Below are 18914 nucleotides of genomic sequence, written 5' to 3' on the forward strand. Positions count from 1 at the left end.
TCTTTCTCCCTTTCTTTCTCTTCCCTCCCTTCCTTCCTTCCTTCCTTCCTTCCTTCCTTCCTTCCTTCCTTCCTTCCTTTCTCTCTCTCTCTCTTTCTTTCTTTGTGTTTGGGACAGAGTCTTGCTCTGTCACCCAGGCTGGAGTGTAGAGGCATGGTCTCGGCTCACTGCACCCTCCACCTACTGGGTTCCAGCAATTTTCCTGCCTCAGCCTCCCAGGTAGCTGGGATTACAGGCATATGCCACCATGCCTGGCAACTTTGTGTATTTTTAGTAGAGACGAGGTTTCACCATGTTGGACAGGTTGGTCTGGAACTCCTGACCTCAGGTGATCTGCCTGCCTCCACCTCCCAAAATGCTAGGATTATAGGCGTGAGCCACTGTACCTGACCAAAAAAAAAAATTAATTCTTTTTAGAGACGGAGTCTTGCTATGTTTCTCAGGCTGGTCTTGAACTTCTGGACTCAATCATTCCTCCCACCTTAGCCTCCGAAATTGCTGAGATTACTGGCACAGGCCATTGTGCCTGGCTTAGATTTTTTCTGTTTCCTCGAGTCAGCTTTGATAGTCTGTGTCTTTCTAAAAATGTGTTCAGTTTATTTAGGTTATCTAATTTTTTATTTTATTTATTTATTTTTTGAAACAGAGTCTTGCTCTGTGGCCCAGGTTGGAATGTAGTAGCGTGATCTTGGCTCACTGCAACCTCTACCTCCCAGGTTCAAGCGATTATTCTGCCTCAGCCTCCCGAGTAGCTGGGATTATAGGCATGCTCCACCATGCCCAGCCAATTTTTGTATTTTTGGTAGAGACAGGGTTTCATCATATTGGCCAGGCTGGTCTCAAACTCCTGACCTCATGTGATCTGCCTGCCTCAGGCTCCCAAAGTGCTGGGATTATAGGTGTGAGCCACTGTGCCCAGCCTAGGTTATCTAATTTGTTGGAATACAATTGTTCATAGTATTCCCTTATAATCCTTTCTGTGTCTCTAAGTTCAGTGCAATGTCCCCTCTTTCATCTCTGATTTTAATAATTGAGTTTTCTGGATTTTTTTCTTGGACAGTGTAGCTAAAGCTTTGTCAATTTTTTTACCTTTTTGAAGAACTAACTTTTAGGTTTGTTGATTTTTTTTTTTCTACTTTTCTCTCCCCCATTTCATTTATTTCTATTTACCTTTACTACTTTCTTCCTTTGGCTTGCTTTGGATTTAATTTGTTCTTCTTTTCTAATTTCTTAAAGTGGAAGGTTGGGTCATTGATTTGAGATCTTTTTTCCCTTTTAATATACGCATTTACAGCTATAATTTTCCTCTGTAAGCACTGTTTTTGTTGCATCCCATAAGATTTGGTATGATGTGTTTTGTTTTCATTCATATCAAAGACTTTGCTAATATCTCTTATTTCTTCTTTGACCTATCGGTTGTGTAATTTCTACATATTTGTGAATTTCCCAAATTTTCTTCTGTTGTTGATTTCTATTTCCACTGTGGTTAGAGGACATACTTTGTATGATTTCAGTCCTCTTAAAATTAGAGAGTTGTTTTCTGGCCTAATACAGGGTCCATCCTGTGAAAGATTCATGCACATTTGCAAAGAATGTGTAGACCAGGTACGGTGGCTCACGCCTGTAATCCCAGCGCTTGGGGAGGCCCAGGTGGGTGAATCATGAGGCCAGGAGTTCGAGACCAGCCTAGCCAACATGCTGAAATGCTGTCTCTACTAAAAATACAAAAGATTAGCTGGGTGTGGCAGTGGGCACCTGTAATCCCAGCTACTTGGGAGTCTGAGGCAGGAGAATCGCTTGAACCCAGGAGGCAGAGGTTGCAGTGAGCTGAGATCGCGCCACTGCACTCTAGTCTGGGCGACGGAGCCAGACCCTGTCTTGGAAAAAAAAAAAAAAAAGAAAAGAATGTGTATTTTGCTGGTGTTGTGTGGAGTTTTCTGTGGATATCTGTCACATCTATTTGGCTTATAGTGTTATTTAAATCTTCTGTTTCCTTGTGGATCTTCTACTTAGTTTTTATATTCATCATTGAAAGTGGGATATTGAAATCTTCAACTACTATTGTTGAATTGTTTATTTAACTTTTCAATTCTGTCATCTTTTTCTTCATATATTTTGGAACTCTGTTGAGAGGTGCATATATATTTGAAATTTTTTTGATTGACTCTTTTATCATAAAATTTCTATTTTTTTCCTCTAGGAAAAATTTTGTCATATATTAGCATAATATAGTATAATTTATTTGTATTTTTTATCTGATATTAGTATTTCTATTCCAGTTCTCTTTTGGTTATTGTTTATATGGTGCATCTTTTTCCCTTCTTTTGCTTTCAGACTGTTTCTATCTTTGAATGTACATCGTTCCTTACAAAGAACATATAGTTCTATGATTTTTAAAATTCATTCTGCCAATATCTGTCTTTTAATGGAGTGTTTAAGTGTTAATCTTGAGGATCCTATGTATATGATGAGTCACTTTTTTTTGCTGTTTTCAAGATTCTTTGTCTATGGCTTTTGACAGTTTGATTTTGAAGTGTCTAGGTGTGGATATTTTGAATTTATTCCACTTGGAGTTTGTTGAGCTTCGTGGATGTGTAAATTCATGTTTTTCATCAAATCTGTTAAGTATTGAGTCCTTATGTCTTCAAGTACTTTTTTTCCCCCTTTCTCTTTCTTGCCTCTTTCTGGTACTTTAGTTATGCATATTAACACTTGACGGTGTCCCACACAAGTCTTTGAGGATCTGTTCATTTTCCTTCATTCTTTTTCTTTCTGTTTCTGAGATTGGATAACCATAGTTGCCCTATCTTCAAGTTTCCTAATTCTCTCTTCTTCCTGCTCACACCTTTCCTGATGTTCCTCTTGCGAATTTTTTCATGTTAATGCCAGGATTTCTAATTGATTTTTAAAAATAAATTATATATATATATTTTTTGTTTGTTTGTTTGTATTTTTGTTTTTGAGACGGAGTCTCGCTCTGTCACCTAGGCTGGAGTGCAGTGGTGTGATCTCAGCTCACTGCAACCTCCAACTCCCAGGTTCAGGCGATTCTCCTGCCTCAGCCTCCCGAGTAGCTGGGATTATAGGTGCATGCCACCACAACTGGCTAATTTTTGTAATTTTTGGTAGAGACGGGGTTTCACCATGTTGGACAGGCTGTTCTCGAACTCCTGACCTTGTGATCTGCCCACCTTGGCCTCCCAAAGTGCTGGGATTACAGGCATGAGCCACCGCGCTCAGCCAATCTTTGTATTTTTAGTAGAGACAGGGTTTCACCATGTTGGCCAGGCTGTTCTTGAACTCCTGAACTCAAGTGGTCCACCTGCCTCAGCCTCTCAAAAGTGCTGGGATTACAGGCGTGAGCCATTGCACCTGGCCAGGTTCTTTAGAGATGTTTTCCTTCATTTTTTTAGACATGGTTTTCAAATATATATTTGAATATATTTAAAATAACTGGGCCAGGCACAGTGGCTCATGCCTGTAATTCCCAGCACTTTGGGAGGCCAAGGCGGAAGGATCACCTGAGGTCAGGAGTTTGAGACCAGTCTGGCCAACATGGTGAAACTCTGTCTCTACTAAAAATACAGAAACTAGCTGGGCATGGTGGCGGGCGCCTATAATCCCATCTGCTCGGAAGCTGAGGCACAAGAATTGCTTGAACCCAAAGCACAGAGGTTGCAGTGAGCCTCTGCCTCCCAAAGTGCTAGGGTTACAGGCATGAGCCACCATGCCCTGCCCAAACTAGACATTTTAAATAATATAATGTGGCAACCTGGAAATCAGATTCTCCACCCTCCCCAGGTTTGTTTTGATGGTGCTGTTGTTTTTGTTCGTTTGTTTATTGACTCTTCTGAACTCTGTTTTCTTTGTCAGGCGAGGCCACTGAAGTCCCTGCTCAGTTAGTTTAATGGTCAGCTGATGATGAACGGAGATTTTTCTTAAACAACTGGAGCCAGCAAGTCTCCCAGTCTTTGCCAAGGGCTCCGTGTGAGTGTTGGGGCATGCCTTCAATATGAAGCCAGGTAGTCGACAACTGTGCCTTGGTGTTGTCTTTCTGCTTTTCAGAAAGATTGAAAAATGTGGCCTTTATTTAGAGACCATGTGTGCAACTAAAAATGAAGTGTTTTTTTAACCAAGGAATGAGGGAAACTAGCTGTCTCTGCTGCCTTCATTTTATAGGTGAAGAAACTGAGGTTTAGAGAAGTTCAGTAATTTACCCAGGGACATCCAAGCAGTAGGTAGTGGTGCTAGGATTAAAATCAGGCAGCCTGACCCTAAATCCTGTACCTGAGCATAAATCACCATAGGTAGTGATGCTAGGATTAAAATCAGGCAGCCTGGTCAGGCACGGTGGCTCACGCCTGTAATCCAGCACTTTGGGAGGCCGGGACAGGTGGATCATGAGGTCAGGAGATTGAGACCATCATGGCCAACGTGGTGAAACCGCGTCTCTACTAAAAATACAAACAAATTAACTGGGCATGGTGGCATGTGCCTGTAGTCCCAGCTACTTGGGAGGCTGAGGCAGGAGAATCGCTTGAACCCGGGAGGCAGAGGTTACAGTGAGCCGAGATTGTGCCACTGTACTCCAGCCTGGTGACAGAGCAAGACTCTGTCTCTAAATAAATAAATAAAACCTGACCCTAAATCCCTTTGCCTTGCACAACAGGAAACTGAGGTTCAGAGAAGGTAAAGAACTCTGAGGTCACGTAGCTGCTAGTGCAAATTTGTCTGGCCCCAGAGCTCATTCTTTCCCCCTTAGTTGCCCCAAACCATCTATCTTACCCTGGTGGGCCACCAGGAGGAGTGACAAAAAATAGACCTGAATGTTTAAGCTGAAAACACCTAGAAGAGGCCAATTTAGATACCTAAGTAAAGTGCCCTTTAAACAACCAGGACAACAGTAAATGTCTGAAGGTCAGCAAATGAACCAAAATGCTAGATAATCAGAAAGAGAGCTATTAAGGAACAAACACTGTAGAACTTGCTTGTATACTGGAGCAGGATTAAGGGACCGGTTAGGGCAAGGCTGTGAATTGCCATTAAGAAATCAGTATTAAAAGTTGCTGTCTTGAGTGGGACTCTAAGTACCTTTTGTTTGTTTTTCCCACTAATCTCCCAGACTCCCAGGCCCTTCCAACCAGTCAGGAGGTTAGTATTAGTCCCTTTTACCCCCATACATCCTTGGGGTGGGGTTAGGCCCAGTGCAACCCAGGCCTCAAGGTTCCATTGAACCCACCTGAGGTCTGTGAGAAGAGACCTCAGTGCCTGTCTTGATTCACCTATTTCTTTTCTTTGTCAGCTCTTGTTTTTCTTCACCATGGATTATCCTCAAGCTGAGTTAATTGAGTCCTGAATAAGTAAGGGCATGTTGTAGTTCCAAATTCAGGACAAGTTTTCTATTTGACTAGAGGTCCTTTTCATGTTGCTCACAGAGGAGACACTCAAGAGGGGGTATCAATGGAATTGCAGTTTGATAACTAAACAGAAGCACAATTGAAACTCTGGTGACTAATACAGCCCCATTCACACCTACCCAAAGACAATCCACTGCTCTGTCTGTGGTTTGAGTTGATCACAAAAAAATACAGATTTGCTTCCAGCAGCTAAAGTAATTTTAGCTTTATCAAATGGTGTATGTTTGGGTTTCTGGAGTTAAAAAAAAAACTCATGGTTGGACCTTGGGCACCCATAGGAAGCCGCCTGTTTTCACCCTTGCTGCTAGGACTCTCCTCACTGCTGTTAGCACACAGTGGGTTTCTACTGCTAAGAACTCTCTCCTCCACCCTGCCTGGCACCCTAAAAAATGACCTGTGCTGATACCTTCTCTCCCCTGCTCCCCTATACATACCACAGGTGCAGGAACAGCTCCAGCTCTGCCTTTGTCCTGCACTTTGAACTTTTTTCAGGCTTCCCCACTGCTCTTTCTTTGACTTCATACCTGGGTTCTTTTTCTGTACAAGGTTAACAGATATATCATGAGAATACTAGATTCCATTTAACTTTTTAAAATTTAATTAAATAGAGATAATTATAGATTCACATCAGGTTGTAAGAAATAATACAGAGAGATACAATGTGTCTTTTATCCACAGTTTCCTTCCAATGGTAACATCTTACAAAACTCTACTATGTACAGTGTTACAACCAGGAAATTGATGGTACAATCCACAGATCTTGATCAGATTTCCTTCCTGTCTTACATGTACTCCTGTGTGTGTGTGTGTGTGTGTGTGCACGTGCATGTGTATTTAATTCTATGCCATTTTATCACATGTGGAGGTTTGTATATCAATCACCATCTCTCATGTTGCCTTTTTGTAACATAATCTATTGCCCTTTCCTTTCCTCCTCCACCCGCTGGCCCTAACCCCTGCCAATCACTAAGCTATACTCTCTCACACTAATTTTGTGGTTTCAAGAATGTTATGTAAATAAATTCATAATATACATAATTCTTTGGGATTGGCTTTTTCACTTGAAATCCATCCAGGTTTTTGTGTGTGTCCATGGTTTGCTCCCTTTTTATTGCTGGGTAGTAGTCCAACGTCTAGATGCACTAGTTTGTTTAACCATTTGCCCACTGAGACATCTGGGTTGTTTCCAGGGCCTATAATAAATAATGCTGCTGTGGACATTTGTATATAGGGTTTTGTGTGAACATAAAATATGTTTTTATGTTTCTGGGATAAGTACCCAAGAGTGAAATTGCTGGGTTTTGTGGTAATTGCATGTTTAGTTTTATAAGAAACTTCCAAAATGTTCTCTAGAGTGGCTACACCCACCAGCAATGTATGTATTCAGTTTTTCTGCATCCTTATCAGCAATTGATATGGTCATTATTTTAAATTTTAATCATTCTGATAGGTGTGTAGTAAAATTTCATTGAAGTTATTTAATTTTTAAAACGATCTGTACTTTTCAACTTTTGTTACTGAATATTTGTGCAGCTTTTATATTTTTATTTTTCAGAAACATTTTAATTACTGAATAACTGTGTAACATGTTAGAAAAATCCAAGTAGTATTTCACATAATTCCATTTCACTTGCCTGTCCATACTTTTTCAGTATGCCAAGAGTTCTGTCTATGCGTACTTTTGACATATGACTTGATGTCAAGTTTCACTTGATGAAACCTTTTTGATAATTGTCAGCTCAAAAGTTAACACAACATATACTTCATGAAAATGGAGTTATTTGTCTATTCTGGGCCTGTTATAAAGAGAATTGCTTCATCCACATACCAATTATGTTTCTATATTTATAAAATATATTTCTAATCTAAAAATTAATTAAGCCTATGAAAAAATAGACCCCTGGCTGTTTCTTTCTTTTTTTGTTGTTGAGACAGAGTCTCAGTCACCCAGGCTGGAGTGCAGTGGTGCCGTCTTGGCTCACTGCAACCTCCACCTCCACCTCCACCTCCTGGGTTCAAGCGATTCTTGTGTCTCAGTCTCCCAAGTAGTTGGAATTACAGGCACACAATATCATGCCTGGCTAATTTTTGTATTTTTAATAGATATGGGGTTTTACTGTGTTGGCCAGGCTGGTCTCGAACTCCTAGCCTCAAGTGATCTGCCCACCTCGACCTCCCAAAGTGCTGGAATTACAGGTGTGAGTCACTGTGCCCAGCCAACCTGGCTGTTTCTTTTCCAGCCCTCCCAGAATGAGAATTCATGTAGGCCATCTGCCCTACTCTGATCTGCAAGCTGCCTCCCTGATTCCTTGACTCCCTGCAACCCACGTCCCCTCCTGTCTTCAGGACATCATACTCGCACCTGGGGGAAAAGGGGAAGTAAAAAGGGAGGCTCAGTGTCCCTGGGTCTGCTTTGTCTGTGAGAGAAATCTGACATTGTTAGCAGAAAACTAACATATCTTCTTAGAAAAAAGTAGGAAGCCAGTTGCCTGGATACAGTCAGGAATACATATCACTGGATCTGTGGGTGACCTGTAGTTACTTTGTCCCTATTTGAGTTTCCTGAGTGTTAAGAGGAAAATGAAGCAGAGCTAACAAATACCTCATACCTGCTTGGGCTTTCTCTGCTGGTCCTCTGTGTGTGTGTGTGCATCACTCACCTACACATATGCAAAATAGCTTAGTGTAATAACCCTGCAATAAACATCAATCCTTGTAGATTCCCGGCGAGTTCCAGTTGGATTTGCTAGCACAGCAACTTCCATAAAGACTATAAATAGCAGACATGTGCCTCTGTAAGCAGTGCAGCTATTTTTTTTTTAATAGGGGATTCTCGTGTTACCAGGACATCACAGATTACTGAATAATTTATTTAATGGTAGATTATATGGGCTTCACTCTTTGCCAGTGAACTCATACCCAAATGTCTAAAGGAGATAAGGTGAGCAAAAGCTAGATGTCAGGCTTGGGTGAGCTGTTTATTTATTTTTATTAGATATGTATAACTATTGTAGCCATTTATATTTTACTTAATATTATCTCAGGTGCAAAGGTCATATATACAATAGTGTCACTACTTTATTATTGACATTTAGCTAACTCCTAACAATGCATATCGCACACAGCATGAGAAATACAGAATAGAATAATAAATAACCTCGGTTGCACTTGATTTTAACAAAGGACTGTGATATATAGGAGTATGTTTGTTCTCTATGAAAGTATAGGGAAACGAGGGGACAAAATTCAATAAAAGGATGTTAGATTTGAAAATAGAGATAAGAAAAAATGATCTAAATGCGTGTTTTTCTGTGAACTATTGTTATAATCTTTTCAATGACTTAGAGTAAAAAAAAAAATCGCTTTTATAAGCTTACAGATCTTAGACATTTTACCTTTAGCTATATACAGTTCGCAGGTGTGCAGAGGTACCCTGGAAGACTGACATACTTTTCTGTCAAACGTAATTTTAATGAATATGAAATTTATTTACAAAGGAAATTTAAATTTGGCAATAGAAAGATGTCAAAAGATTTAAAGAGGCACATAACAGGAAATTCATGTGGCCAGTTAACATAGTAAAAGATGCTTGGTTTTGTTTAGTAATCAGGGAAATGCAAATTAAACTCACAGTGAAATGTTACTCACTACCCAGCCACCTGATCAGCTGAAGTTTTAAAGTTTGACAATAACAAGTGCTATTGAGGATGGAATATAGTGAGAACTGCTGCTGTTGGGAGTTTGTTTTTATTTATTTTTTGAGTCAGGGTCTTGCTCTGTCACCCAGGCTGGAGTGTGGTGGCACAATCACGGCTCACTGTAGCCTCCACCTTCCAAGTAGCTGGGACTACAGGCATGTACCACCACACCCAGCTATTTTTTTTCTTTTTTTGTAGACATGGGGTCCCGCTGTAGTGTTCAAGCTGGCCTTGAATTCCTGGGCTCAAGCGATCCTCCCACCTCAGCCTCCCAAAGTGCTGAGATTACAGGTGTGGTCACCGCACCCAGCCTGCTTTTGGGAGTTTAAATTGAAGCAAAGTTCTGGAAAATAGTTGCCATTCTCTACTAAGGTTAAAGATTCACACACACTATTCACAAGTGGAGAAATTCTGATGTGGGAAAATGCCACTGAGGCAGGTGTACATGCAGATGCTGTGGACCAGGATGTATACAAGAATGTGTAGAGAAGCAGTGTTTGCAATAGCCCCAAGCTGGAACCAAACCAAATGCTGGCCTGTCATAGAAAGCATAAGAATTAGAGCCACTTACAACAGCATGGTTGGAGTAAATAAATATAATGTTGAAGAAAAGAAGCAAGACACAAATACTCAGAGTCAGGGTCCATTGATATAAAGCTTATAAACGAGCAAAGCTAAACTACATTGTTTAGGGATGCACATAGAGATAGTAAAACTCTAGAGAAAAGTAAGGAAACTGTTATAATAAAAGTGAGGATGGTGGTTACTTTTAGAGGAGAAAAAGAATTGTGACCAAGCTTACTCTGAGACTTCTGCACTCTGGAAATGTTCTATTTCTTGACCTGGCTGTGGTTTCCTGGGTTTTTACTTCATCATCATTCACTGAACTGGATCTTTACATCCACAGTTTGTGGATGTACGTTATGTTCCACGCACACATACATACACACACACACGATGCTTTCTAGTCATACTACTAAATACTAAAAGATCAAAATTGAAAAAAAGAAACTCCCTAATTCAATTTAGTACCTTTAAAAAATGAACTTTAAGTATTCAATTCAGTTGAATGAACATTTAAAACAACAAGCCAAGTCTATGCACGGCTGTGCATCCAAATTCTGCAGAGTTGTGCTGGAAGGACAGCCAGAGGAGAGGAAGGAGCACCGGCTCCCAGGCGAGGGCTGCTTCCCAGCCAGCTCTGCTCTTCTGCATCTCTCTCCCCCAGGCAATTCTCTACGATTGGTTTCTCATCTGTAGAGAGGCCCAGACTGGATCTGCTCCTCTGAGAGTCTCCTAATATATTACTGGGAGTTCTCTGTTGGAACTTTGCCATTTTTAAAATGTAAAGTTCTTTTCATTTGGACAAGAATCTAAAGAATATAAGCATATTTGGGGTCCTCCCTATGTCCACCTTTGAGTGTACAGTGCCAGCCTTACTCAGTGTTCACAATCACAATGCAACCTAGAGGCACTATTTTAATTGCCAGTTGTCAACTGTTAATTGCCAATCAGAAGAAAACACAGGTGGCCTTAGTGAGTAGAGTATGTATTTGCCAAGTGAGCTCACAGAAGGCCCACAACCAGTGTTTCCTAGGAGTTTGAAGAGACGATGCTACATGAGATTTAAGTCGTGAGACAATGCAGGTATAAGGCACGCCCCGCTCGGAGAACCGACTCGGTGCCTCAGTTACCAAGCAAGGGGCAATTTGACTCCACAAAATCACACTATCTGTCCCATTAAATTAATGTTAACTTGAGTTTTATTGGTTTTATATTTGATTTGTCAAATCGTGAACTTATTTTGATTTTGTAGTTGTGGAAAACGTACAAGGGATGTACACCCAATTTTATGTTTGTGTACATCCAACTAGCAATCTTTATAAAAGTCGTTTATGTCAACACTGGAAATCACCCACTTTTTTTTCTTGAGAAAGCAGTGCGCATCACTCAAATTTTAGCCATGCTGAATTTTGTGACCTACAGACACTCCTGGGATTTGTTTCTATTTTAGGAGTCGAGCCCTTTCCAAAGCAGGCGGCTGGGGGCATCCCTGGTGCTGCCTGGGACTCCATCCCCTTTAATCTGTGGCAGTGACTCAGGTGATACTGCCCACAGGGAGATTCTGGGCAGTGTCAGGAGACACTGTTAATGGTCACAAGCAGAGGAAGTGCATAGTCACAGAGGCCGGGGTGCTGCTAAACATCCTGCAATGCATAGGACAGCCCCCCAGAACAAAGAGCTAACCAGGGAACAGAACCCCCGATTCTGTTCTCCCACTTCGACTTCCCTAAGAAGAAAATCTCCTCTATGTCTGTTCCCAGTGAATCAGGGAAAGGCCGCAGTTTTCTTTTACAACTTACCTTTCTCAACACTTATTTCCTTTAATACAGCAGAATCAGACAAAAGCAAAAATCATCCCTCAGGTGTGAAAAGGTTCATTGCCTGACTGACTTGATTGAAGAGCGGAGGGTGGGGTGGATGTCAGCTATTATTTTTTGGAGGCAACCTTATTCCTGGTCTACCATCTACACAGAGTGATTCTTCTCTCCTGGCGCCTGATGTCTGTAGCTGGTCCCTGGAGGGGATGTGCTGCAAAGTGATTCCCAGGGAAGCGAACATCTCCTCCAGAATACATTATTGAAAACAGTATTTAACCGGAAATGTTCATGAGAGCTTCAGACAGACTGAAGTGGTTTCAGATCATCTGAGAGAGCTGACTGTGGCTGTCTACGTGCCTGCCAGGGCTGCTGGGGAGCCCTTTGCTATCTATGTCCATCGTTCACGGGGCTGTGGAGTATGTGATTCTTGTATTTGTTCCTATAGATTGCGCTGTTTGTGCCTGGGTCCTGTCTTCTCGTCTCCATCAGATATTTAACTCCTCGAGTCCTTGAGAATAGAGGCTTCTGTGTCATTTGTTGTCACTGTGTGCCATCCAGCATACTCAGCAAGGTGGCCAGCTCTGTTGTCATCACTGTCAACGAACTAGGAAAAACCACCATGTAAAAAAAGTAGCCCAGGAGGATTGCAGGCAATGATTTCCTAGACACTTCGCCGCCACAGGCTTCAGCCTTCCTCACTGTGATTCTAGTGACCAGAATCCAGTCACAGCCAGCCTCTGTCTCTGATTTGGAAGCATTACAATCTACAGCTTTCTCCTGATAAGAGAATAGCCCTTAAGCTCCAGAACCAAAAAAAGGAATGTGCTCTTCCTCACTGGGACTGGGTGACTGCCTGAGGTAAAGATGGGGTAGGAGGCCTCATCTCTCCCTACTCCATCCTCCCATCCTACCCCACTAGCACAAGGTCTCAGAGACCACTAAAGACTTCACCCGCCCCTGACGCCCACTGACACATGGCAATTTCTGACCCTAACTGGATGCTTTACATCCTCTGACCACCACCATTCCCTCCCCATCCCTCTTCCGCAGGGCACATCCTGAACTCTTTATAAAAGAAAAAAGAAAGAGGGCATCATGCCTTTAGCACAACACAGATGCCCTGGAGTGTGGCACACAGGGCCTTTGTTCCTGGCCTGGACCCTAGGGGTGGTTCAGATCCCACTTCTGGGAGGAGGGGGCAGCTAGTGGGGGAAGAAACAAGACCTGAGGGGCACAGGCATCCCCTCAGCACTAACAGCCTATACCTCCTCTCCCTGTGCCAGTCTCTGATCGACACCCTCTCCCTCCTCTGGTCTTTGAGGCCACTCCCTCCTCCAGACCCCCGGGCCCTGCACACACGGGGAACTGGGTGAGGTCCTAGGAGTAAGCCATGTGGCTCAAGGCAGCTCATTGGAATAGGAATTCAAACTGTGGCCAAAGAAGAGAGAAAAATGGGAGGCCAGAGAAGCTGAGTATCAGGTATGGGGATGAGGCTGGGCCACAAAAAGGAAGGCCCTTCTAGGGGTCAGAGGCTGGAAGGGTGCCAGGCAGAGCAAATGATGCTGTAGAAGACTGGTTAGCAGAAATGGTACAGGCGAAGTCCGTGAGCAAACCAGACTGGGGTCTGCTAGTATGTAATCTTGGTGATGTCTTCGCTCTGGGATGGAGATAATCCTTCAAGTCCATCTTAGGTGTTAAATTGATGATGTTCAGACTTGGTTTGGGGAAGGGAAAGAGTAGTTGCGATTACACTAACCTTACCCGAATACAGCAATGGCCCAGTACCCAATTCAGGACTCAGAGGGCAAGCCAGACCCTGCCCTAGTCAAATAATGCAGCAAGCCTCTGGCTCAGTGGTGAGGAATAGCTAAATGTGGCCCCTACACCTGGGGTGAACCGGAGCCTAACTTTAGCTTCATACGAGCATATGCAAAATACGTGGCCAGCTGCCCCTGCAGCCTCGCCCAGGGCCACTTCTCTTTTACATCCTGCACCTGTGGGGATTTGCATGTTTGGCCAGCTCACTAGCCAGTTCTGAGGCTGAGAACATCCTAGACTCTCAAAAGGGATTCCTTGTTCCCTTGGCAACCAGCTCCTCCCTCCCCTCCCACCCTAGAGGCAAAGCCTTGCTTTCTGCATTTCTACCCTTGTGGGTGGGTCCCATGGAGGGGAGCAGCCTCTCAGAGGAGGCCTAAAGTTTTGAGCAGAGTAAAGGGCAGCGACACTTACTTGCGCCTTTGAGAAGGGAAACAAACAGCTTAGGAGCCGCCGTCAGGTCCGGTCTGCCAGCTCCTGTTTCCCCCTCCTCTTGGCTGCCGGCCTTTTGTTCTTGTCATGGTTCATTAGCTCCCTAAACAGAGGTTGATTAAGGAAAATAAAAGGAGAAAAATGGGGAAATTAATTGCACTGGTGAAAGGTCTAATGGGGAAGGAAGTTACAACCAATTGTCTTGAGATTTTAATTATCCCATCTGCTCTCTGGCCCTTTGATGGTGCATAACCAGAATGAAATATTAATTTGGGCACCAAAACATATTTTATACCCACTTCCCAGTGAGTTCACTGGTCTTCTACTTGAAAGCTAGTGAGCCCAGGCATCAGGATGCGCCACTGGGGCCAGTGCACTGGGTGATACCAGGCAGATGGGAGGACAGGAGGCCCTGCCTGTGAGGACTATGGAGTAGGGGCTATGGAGCAGTGTGTGTGATGCTTCCTTGGCACGATGGAAAGATACAGGGTTGGGTTGCAGGAGTGAAGAGAATAGGAGAGAAAAAGAAGCCTCTCTTTCTATGTCACTCCCTGAAAGAATGCAGAGTTGTGATGTCTGGCCTTAGAGGGACTGGTACATTTTTGAGGAATATCAAGAAACAGATATGAGCAGTGCAAAGAGGCCAAACAGTAAAGCCCCAAGTGCCCCTCTGGCAGGAGGAGCAGATCTTGCTGCCAGGAAATCTAGAGTTCCCTGCTAGTGGCCTCTCTCTTTTCACCTCATTTATTCTTCCTCTTCACTGGACTATGTCACTCAAAAGAAAATGCAAAGATGCGCTGCACAGTTCCAGCAAGAGTGTCCACGGCTCCACTAAAGTCAGATGGACTCTAACCTATAGGAAATATCCAAACAGATGGGAAAAGAAGAAATAAATCCCTTCTGAGTAAGCAGCCACTAAATTAATCTCTATTAGTCTGTAGGATGTGTGGCAGATTGGTTGCCCCCATTTGAAGTCCAATTTCTGGCCAGGCACAGTAGTTCACACCTGTAATCCCAGCACTTTGGGAGTCTGAGGCAGGAGGATAACTTGAGGCCAAGAGTTCAAGACCAGCCTGGTCAACAGAGCAAGACCCCTTTCTCAATCAATCAATCAGTCAATCAAATGAAGTCCAATTCCTGTTCTGCCCACAATGGGTCGTCAAAACCATTGGCTCTTCAGGTGAGCCCCCTGGCTCTCTCTTAAGGGGGGGACTATTGATGTCACAGGCCTGAAACCATTCTACTAGTAGATATCATAATAACACCACTTGAGATCCTACCCAGAAGTCAAAGTCTATCCCATTTAACACAATACCCAGACCCACATGCCTTTGGTATATAGGTGGTATATATAGCTGGGAACGTGGAGATACAACTCATGCCACTCTCGTCGGTTTCCCACCCTTAGTGCTGTGCAATACACTAGTTCTCCCTTATTTTAACTAGTCTTCACTTCATTCAAAGGGAGACTACTGTATTGTATGACATCCAAGATCCTCAGTAGATGCCTGAAACCTTGGGTAGTACCAAACCCTATATATACTGTTTCTCCCTATGCATATATACCCATGATGAAGTTTAATTTACAAATTAGACACAGTAAGAGATTAGTAACAACAACTAATAATAAAATAGAACAATTATAATGCTATGCTGTAATGAGTTATGTGAATGAGGGCTCTTTCTGTCTCAAAACATCTAATTGTATCGTATTCACCTATTTGCAGACCATGGTTGACCATGGGTAACTGAAACCATAGAAAGTGCAACTGAGGCTAAGAGGGGACTACTATAGGAGGCAACCCTCAGCAGTGTGGGCTGCTGGTGGGAAAGCTGGGAACAGCACAGGCACCAGAATGTACAAAACCACCTCCACATTAAGACCGTTATTTAAGTCTGCCCAGGACCGTGAGGAATTGACATGGTCCTCTCTGTTGAACCCCAGCATTAAACCACTTTCCCTACCAACACCATGTTCATTCCTGACATCTCTGGCCTCAAGAGGAAGGAGTACACTGTCACTCTCCCGGATATTTTTTCCACGTATAATGCTGTGACATAAAGCACTGAACAATAGGAGAACTGCTAGAAATAAGTTTCCCTGATGCAACCCAGAGAAGAGAGTTGGTGCTTTTCTTTTGTATGGACCTGGGGTAAGCTTGGAGAAGTAGAGGAAATGACCTTGTTATTCTCTGCTAAGATGGATTTTCCAGAGAGTTATAAAATCTAAACGATAATCAGCTGGCACACAAGGAGCACCTGTGTGGAAGAGACTACGACCCAGTGAGTGCTCTTGTGGGCAGCAGATTTGGGTCTCTGGATGCGGTGGACTGAGACACAGAATGCGTCTGACTGGCAGAGAAAAGTGAAAAGGGCAATCCAAGAATGACAACGTGGAGGAGAAAAACCCAAAGAAATATACCTTCAAATGACCATCTCTCTTTGGAAACCAGAAAAGCGAGTGGATCATACTGTTTAGTCCCAAATGGCATGGCTTTGTCCCCTAGCCCCTGGATATGGAGAAGACATGGGGCTATGCCAACGTGGAAAAGCCAAGGAAAGGAATATTTCACATTTATATGGCATTTTACAGCTGCTTTCCCAACACGTTTGTGCTTGATGTTCACAGCCACATCTGAAGTAGACAAGAATTGTCTTCATTTCACAGATGAAAAAATAGTCTATGAGAGGCTAAATGACTTCCTGAAAGCCACACTCTTTTTACATGGCAGAGCTGGGATTAGAACCTGAGTGTTCTAACTTTAAATTCTGGGCTCTTTCAGTGATGTCAGTGGCCTTTCTTTCTTTCCCTTTCTTTCTTTCTCTCTCTTTCTCTCTTTCTTTCTTTCTTTCTTTCTTTCTTTCTTTCTTTCTTTCTTTCTTTCTTTCTTTCTTTCTCTTTCTTTCTTTCTTTTTCTTTCTCTCTCTTTCTTTCTTTCTCTCTCTCTCTTTTCTTTCTTTCTTTCTCCTTCCTTCCTTCCTTGCTTCTTTTTTTTTCTTTTTTCAGATGGAGTCTCACTCTATCGCCCAGGCTGGAGTACAGTGGTACAATCTCAGCTCACTGCAACCTCCGCCTCCCAGGTTCAAGTGATTCTCATGCCTCAGCCTCCTAAGTAGCTGGGATTACAGGCATGCACCACTATGCCTAGCTAATTTTCTCTATTTTTAGTAGAGATGGGGTTTCATTGTGTCGGCCAGGTTGGTCTCAAACTCCTGGCTTCAAGTGATCCTCCTACCTCAGCCTCCCAAAGCGTTGGGATTACAAGCATGAGCCACCACACCTGGTCCTATGTCAGTGATTTTTAAACTATGTACCCAACAGAACATCCTCAGAGAGGGAAAGGATACTGGCTTCCCTGATCACTCAGATGAGAGCAGCTACAATCTTACTTGCCTTATGTATTAAAAATTTTAGTATATAAGACTTTGTTTGTTAAAAAAAAAAAAAAAGGAGGGTTAAAATAAGTTGGCAAGTCACTGCACTCTGCCATGATCCCTACACTGGGGAGTGGGGAGTGTTCAGCTATAACACAAGGAACAAGTACAAGCAAGGAAAGGAGTGGAGACACCAGCCCCATGGGTGTGGCCATTTCCCAGTGAACTCCCAGCAAGCGCATGCTCCGCACTTCAGGTTCTCTCTTAGATGTGGAAGGGAAGAGCTGAGGGCTGTCAATTTGGGGACATTCTTCCTGGACTGACTTCATGGGATGCTACCTGGTCAACTCCATGAATCTTGTCCAGGCAAATCTAAAGCCCTCAGCAGACTGACTCAGCCCGCCCAAGCTTCATCAGCTGCTGCAGCCCAGTGCCTGGTAAGCAGTGCTTCCAGGCTCCTCCCAACCTGGCCTCCAATGAGATGCACACTCACCCTACGGGTTGGCCTATGTTGGCACATCACCTGTTCATAGTGCAAGGCCATTCAGGGTGTCACTCCCACCAGCCTGAGTCCTAAGACCTCCCAACAGTTTGTCCTTTTCCTCCAGTCTCTTCTTTCCATATGGCTCTGCCTGCTTCCCAAATGCTATTCCGATCTTTGCTGGTTTTGGCTTCCCTGAGCTGTTTAGAAACAGCCTCCTACCTTACCCTAGCTTCCCGGCCAGCAAATATTCTGGCTTATTGAGGGTCTCCTGGTGCTGTGAAGAGTCAGGGCAAATCATTTAATGTTTGGCTTTGTCTCTTTATCCTGGACTGTTAAAAAGCTGCCTGCTACAGAGAAAAGACTTGTCTGAAGTCGGCCTCTCTGATCATCACGGCTGATGGGCCTAAATAAATCCCTTTGTTCAGATTTTATAAAGCACATATGACTTGGCTTTTGTTATTCATTTTCACATCTGTCTTTGTAAACTGTGTGTGACACAAAAAAAATCACACAGACCTGGGTTCAAATCCCAGCTTTGTACTTACTAACTATATGATCTTGGACAAGCTACTCAAGCTTTCTGATTTCCTTTTTCCTCACTTATACAAAGAGATAGTACTGTCTACTGCTCAGGGTTGTTCTTGTTTTTAATGGAGAATAAATGAGATAAAGAATCCGCTATAGTGCTTGGCACAGAGTCAGAGTTCAGTAGACACTAGTTTCTCCTTCATCCTTAGGATAAAACCCAAAACTTATCCACATTTCCCCAAAACCTAGTAGAGTGGCTGGCACATAATATACTCTCAGTGAATATTCATTGCTAGTGTGAAAGAATGAGGCAGTAAATCAAGAAGGCATGTATGAAACTGACAGGACTGGCCCCAGGAGGAGGTACCAAAAGTTGTTCCATAAGGCAAACAACAGTATTAGAGAAATCAGAAATGTTCTCTAAAGAGAATCAAATGTTACAAAATGTACATATAAGGATGTTCATTGTTGTGCTCTTCTTTAAAGATTTATTAACTAATTAATTGTTTGAGACAGAGTCTTGCTCTGTCACCCAGGCTGGAGTGTAGTGATGCGATCTTGGCTCACTGCCACCTCTGCCTCCTGGGTTCAAGCGATTCTTCTGCCTCAGCCTCCTGAGTAGCTGGGACTACAGGTGTGCACCACCATGCCCAGCTAATTTTTTTGTATTTTTAGTAGAGACAGGGTTTCACCATGTTGGCCAGGCTGGTCTTGAACTCCTGACCTCAAGTGATCCATCTACCTTGGCCTCCCAAAGTGCTGGGATTACAGGCGTGAGCCACCA

General features: G+C 43.1%; 1 long non-coding RNA gene across 7 annotated transcripts in view; it reads right to left on the reverse strand.

Moving 5' to 3' along the window:
• Positions 1-18914, reverse strand: part of LOC111555315 — a 52849-nt gene that overhangs the window by 17444 nt on the left and 16491 nt on the right. For all 7 annotated transcript variants that reach the window (XR_002735498.2, XR_002735496.2, XR_002735492.2 and 4 more), the window contains 3 exons: positions 13726-13846; positions 11479-12100; positions 5852-5954 (listed from right to left, as the gene is read on the reverse strand). This is a non-coding gene — a long non-coding RNA (uncharacterized LOC111555315). The remainder of the gene's footprint in view (positions 1-5851; positions 5955-11478; positions 12101-13725; positions 13847-18914) is intronic.

The sequence above is a fragment of the Piliocolobus tephrosceles genome, chromosome 1 (genome assembly GCF_002776525.5).
Source record: "Piliocolobus tephrosceles isolate RC106 chromosome 1, ASM277652v3, whole genome shotgun sequence".
In the NCBI taxonomy this organism is placed as follows: Eukaryota; Metazoa; Chordata; class Mammalia; order Primates; family Cercopithecidae; genus Piliocolobus; species Piliocolobus tephrosceles.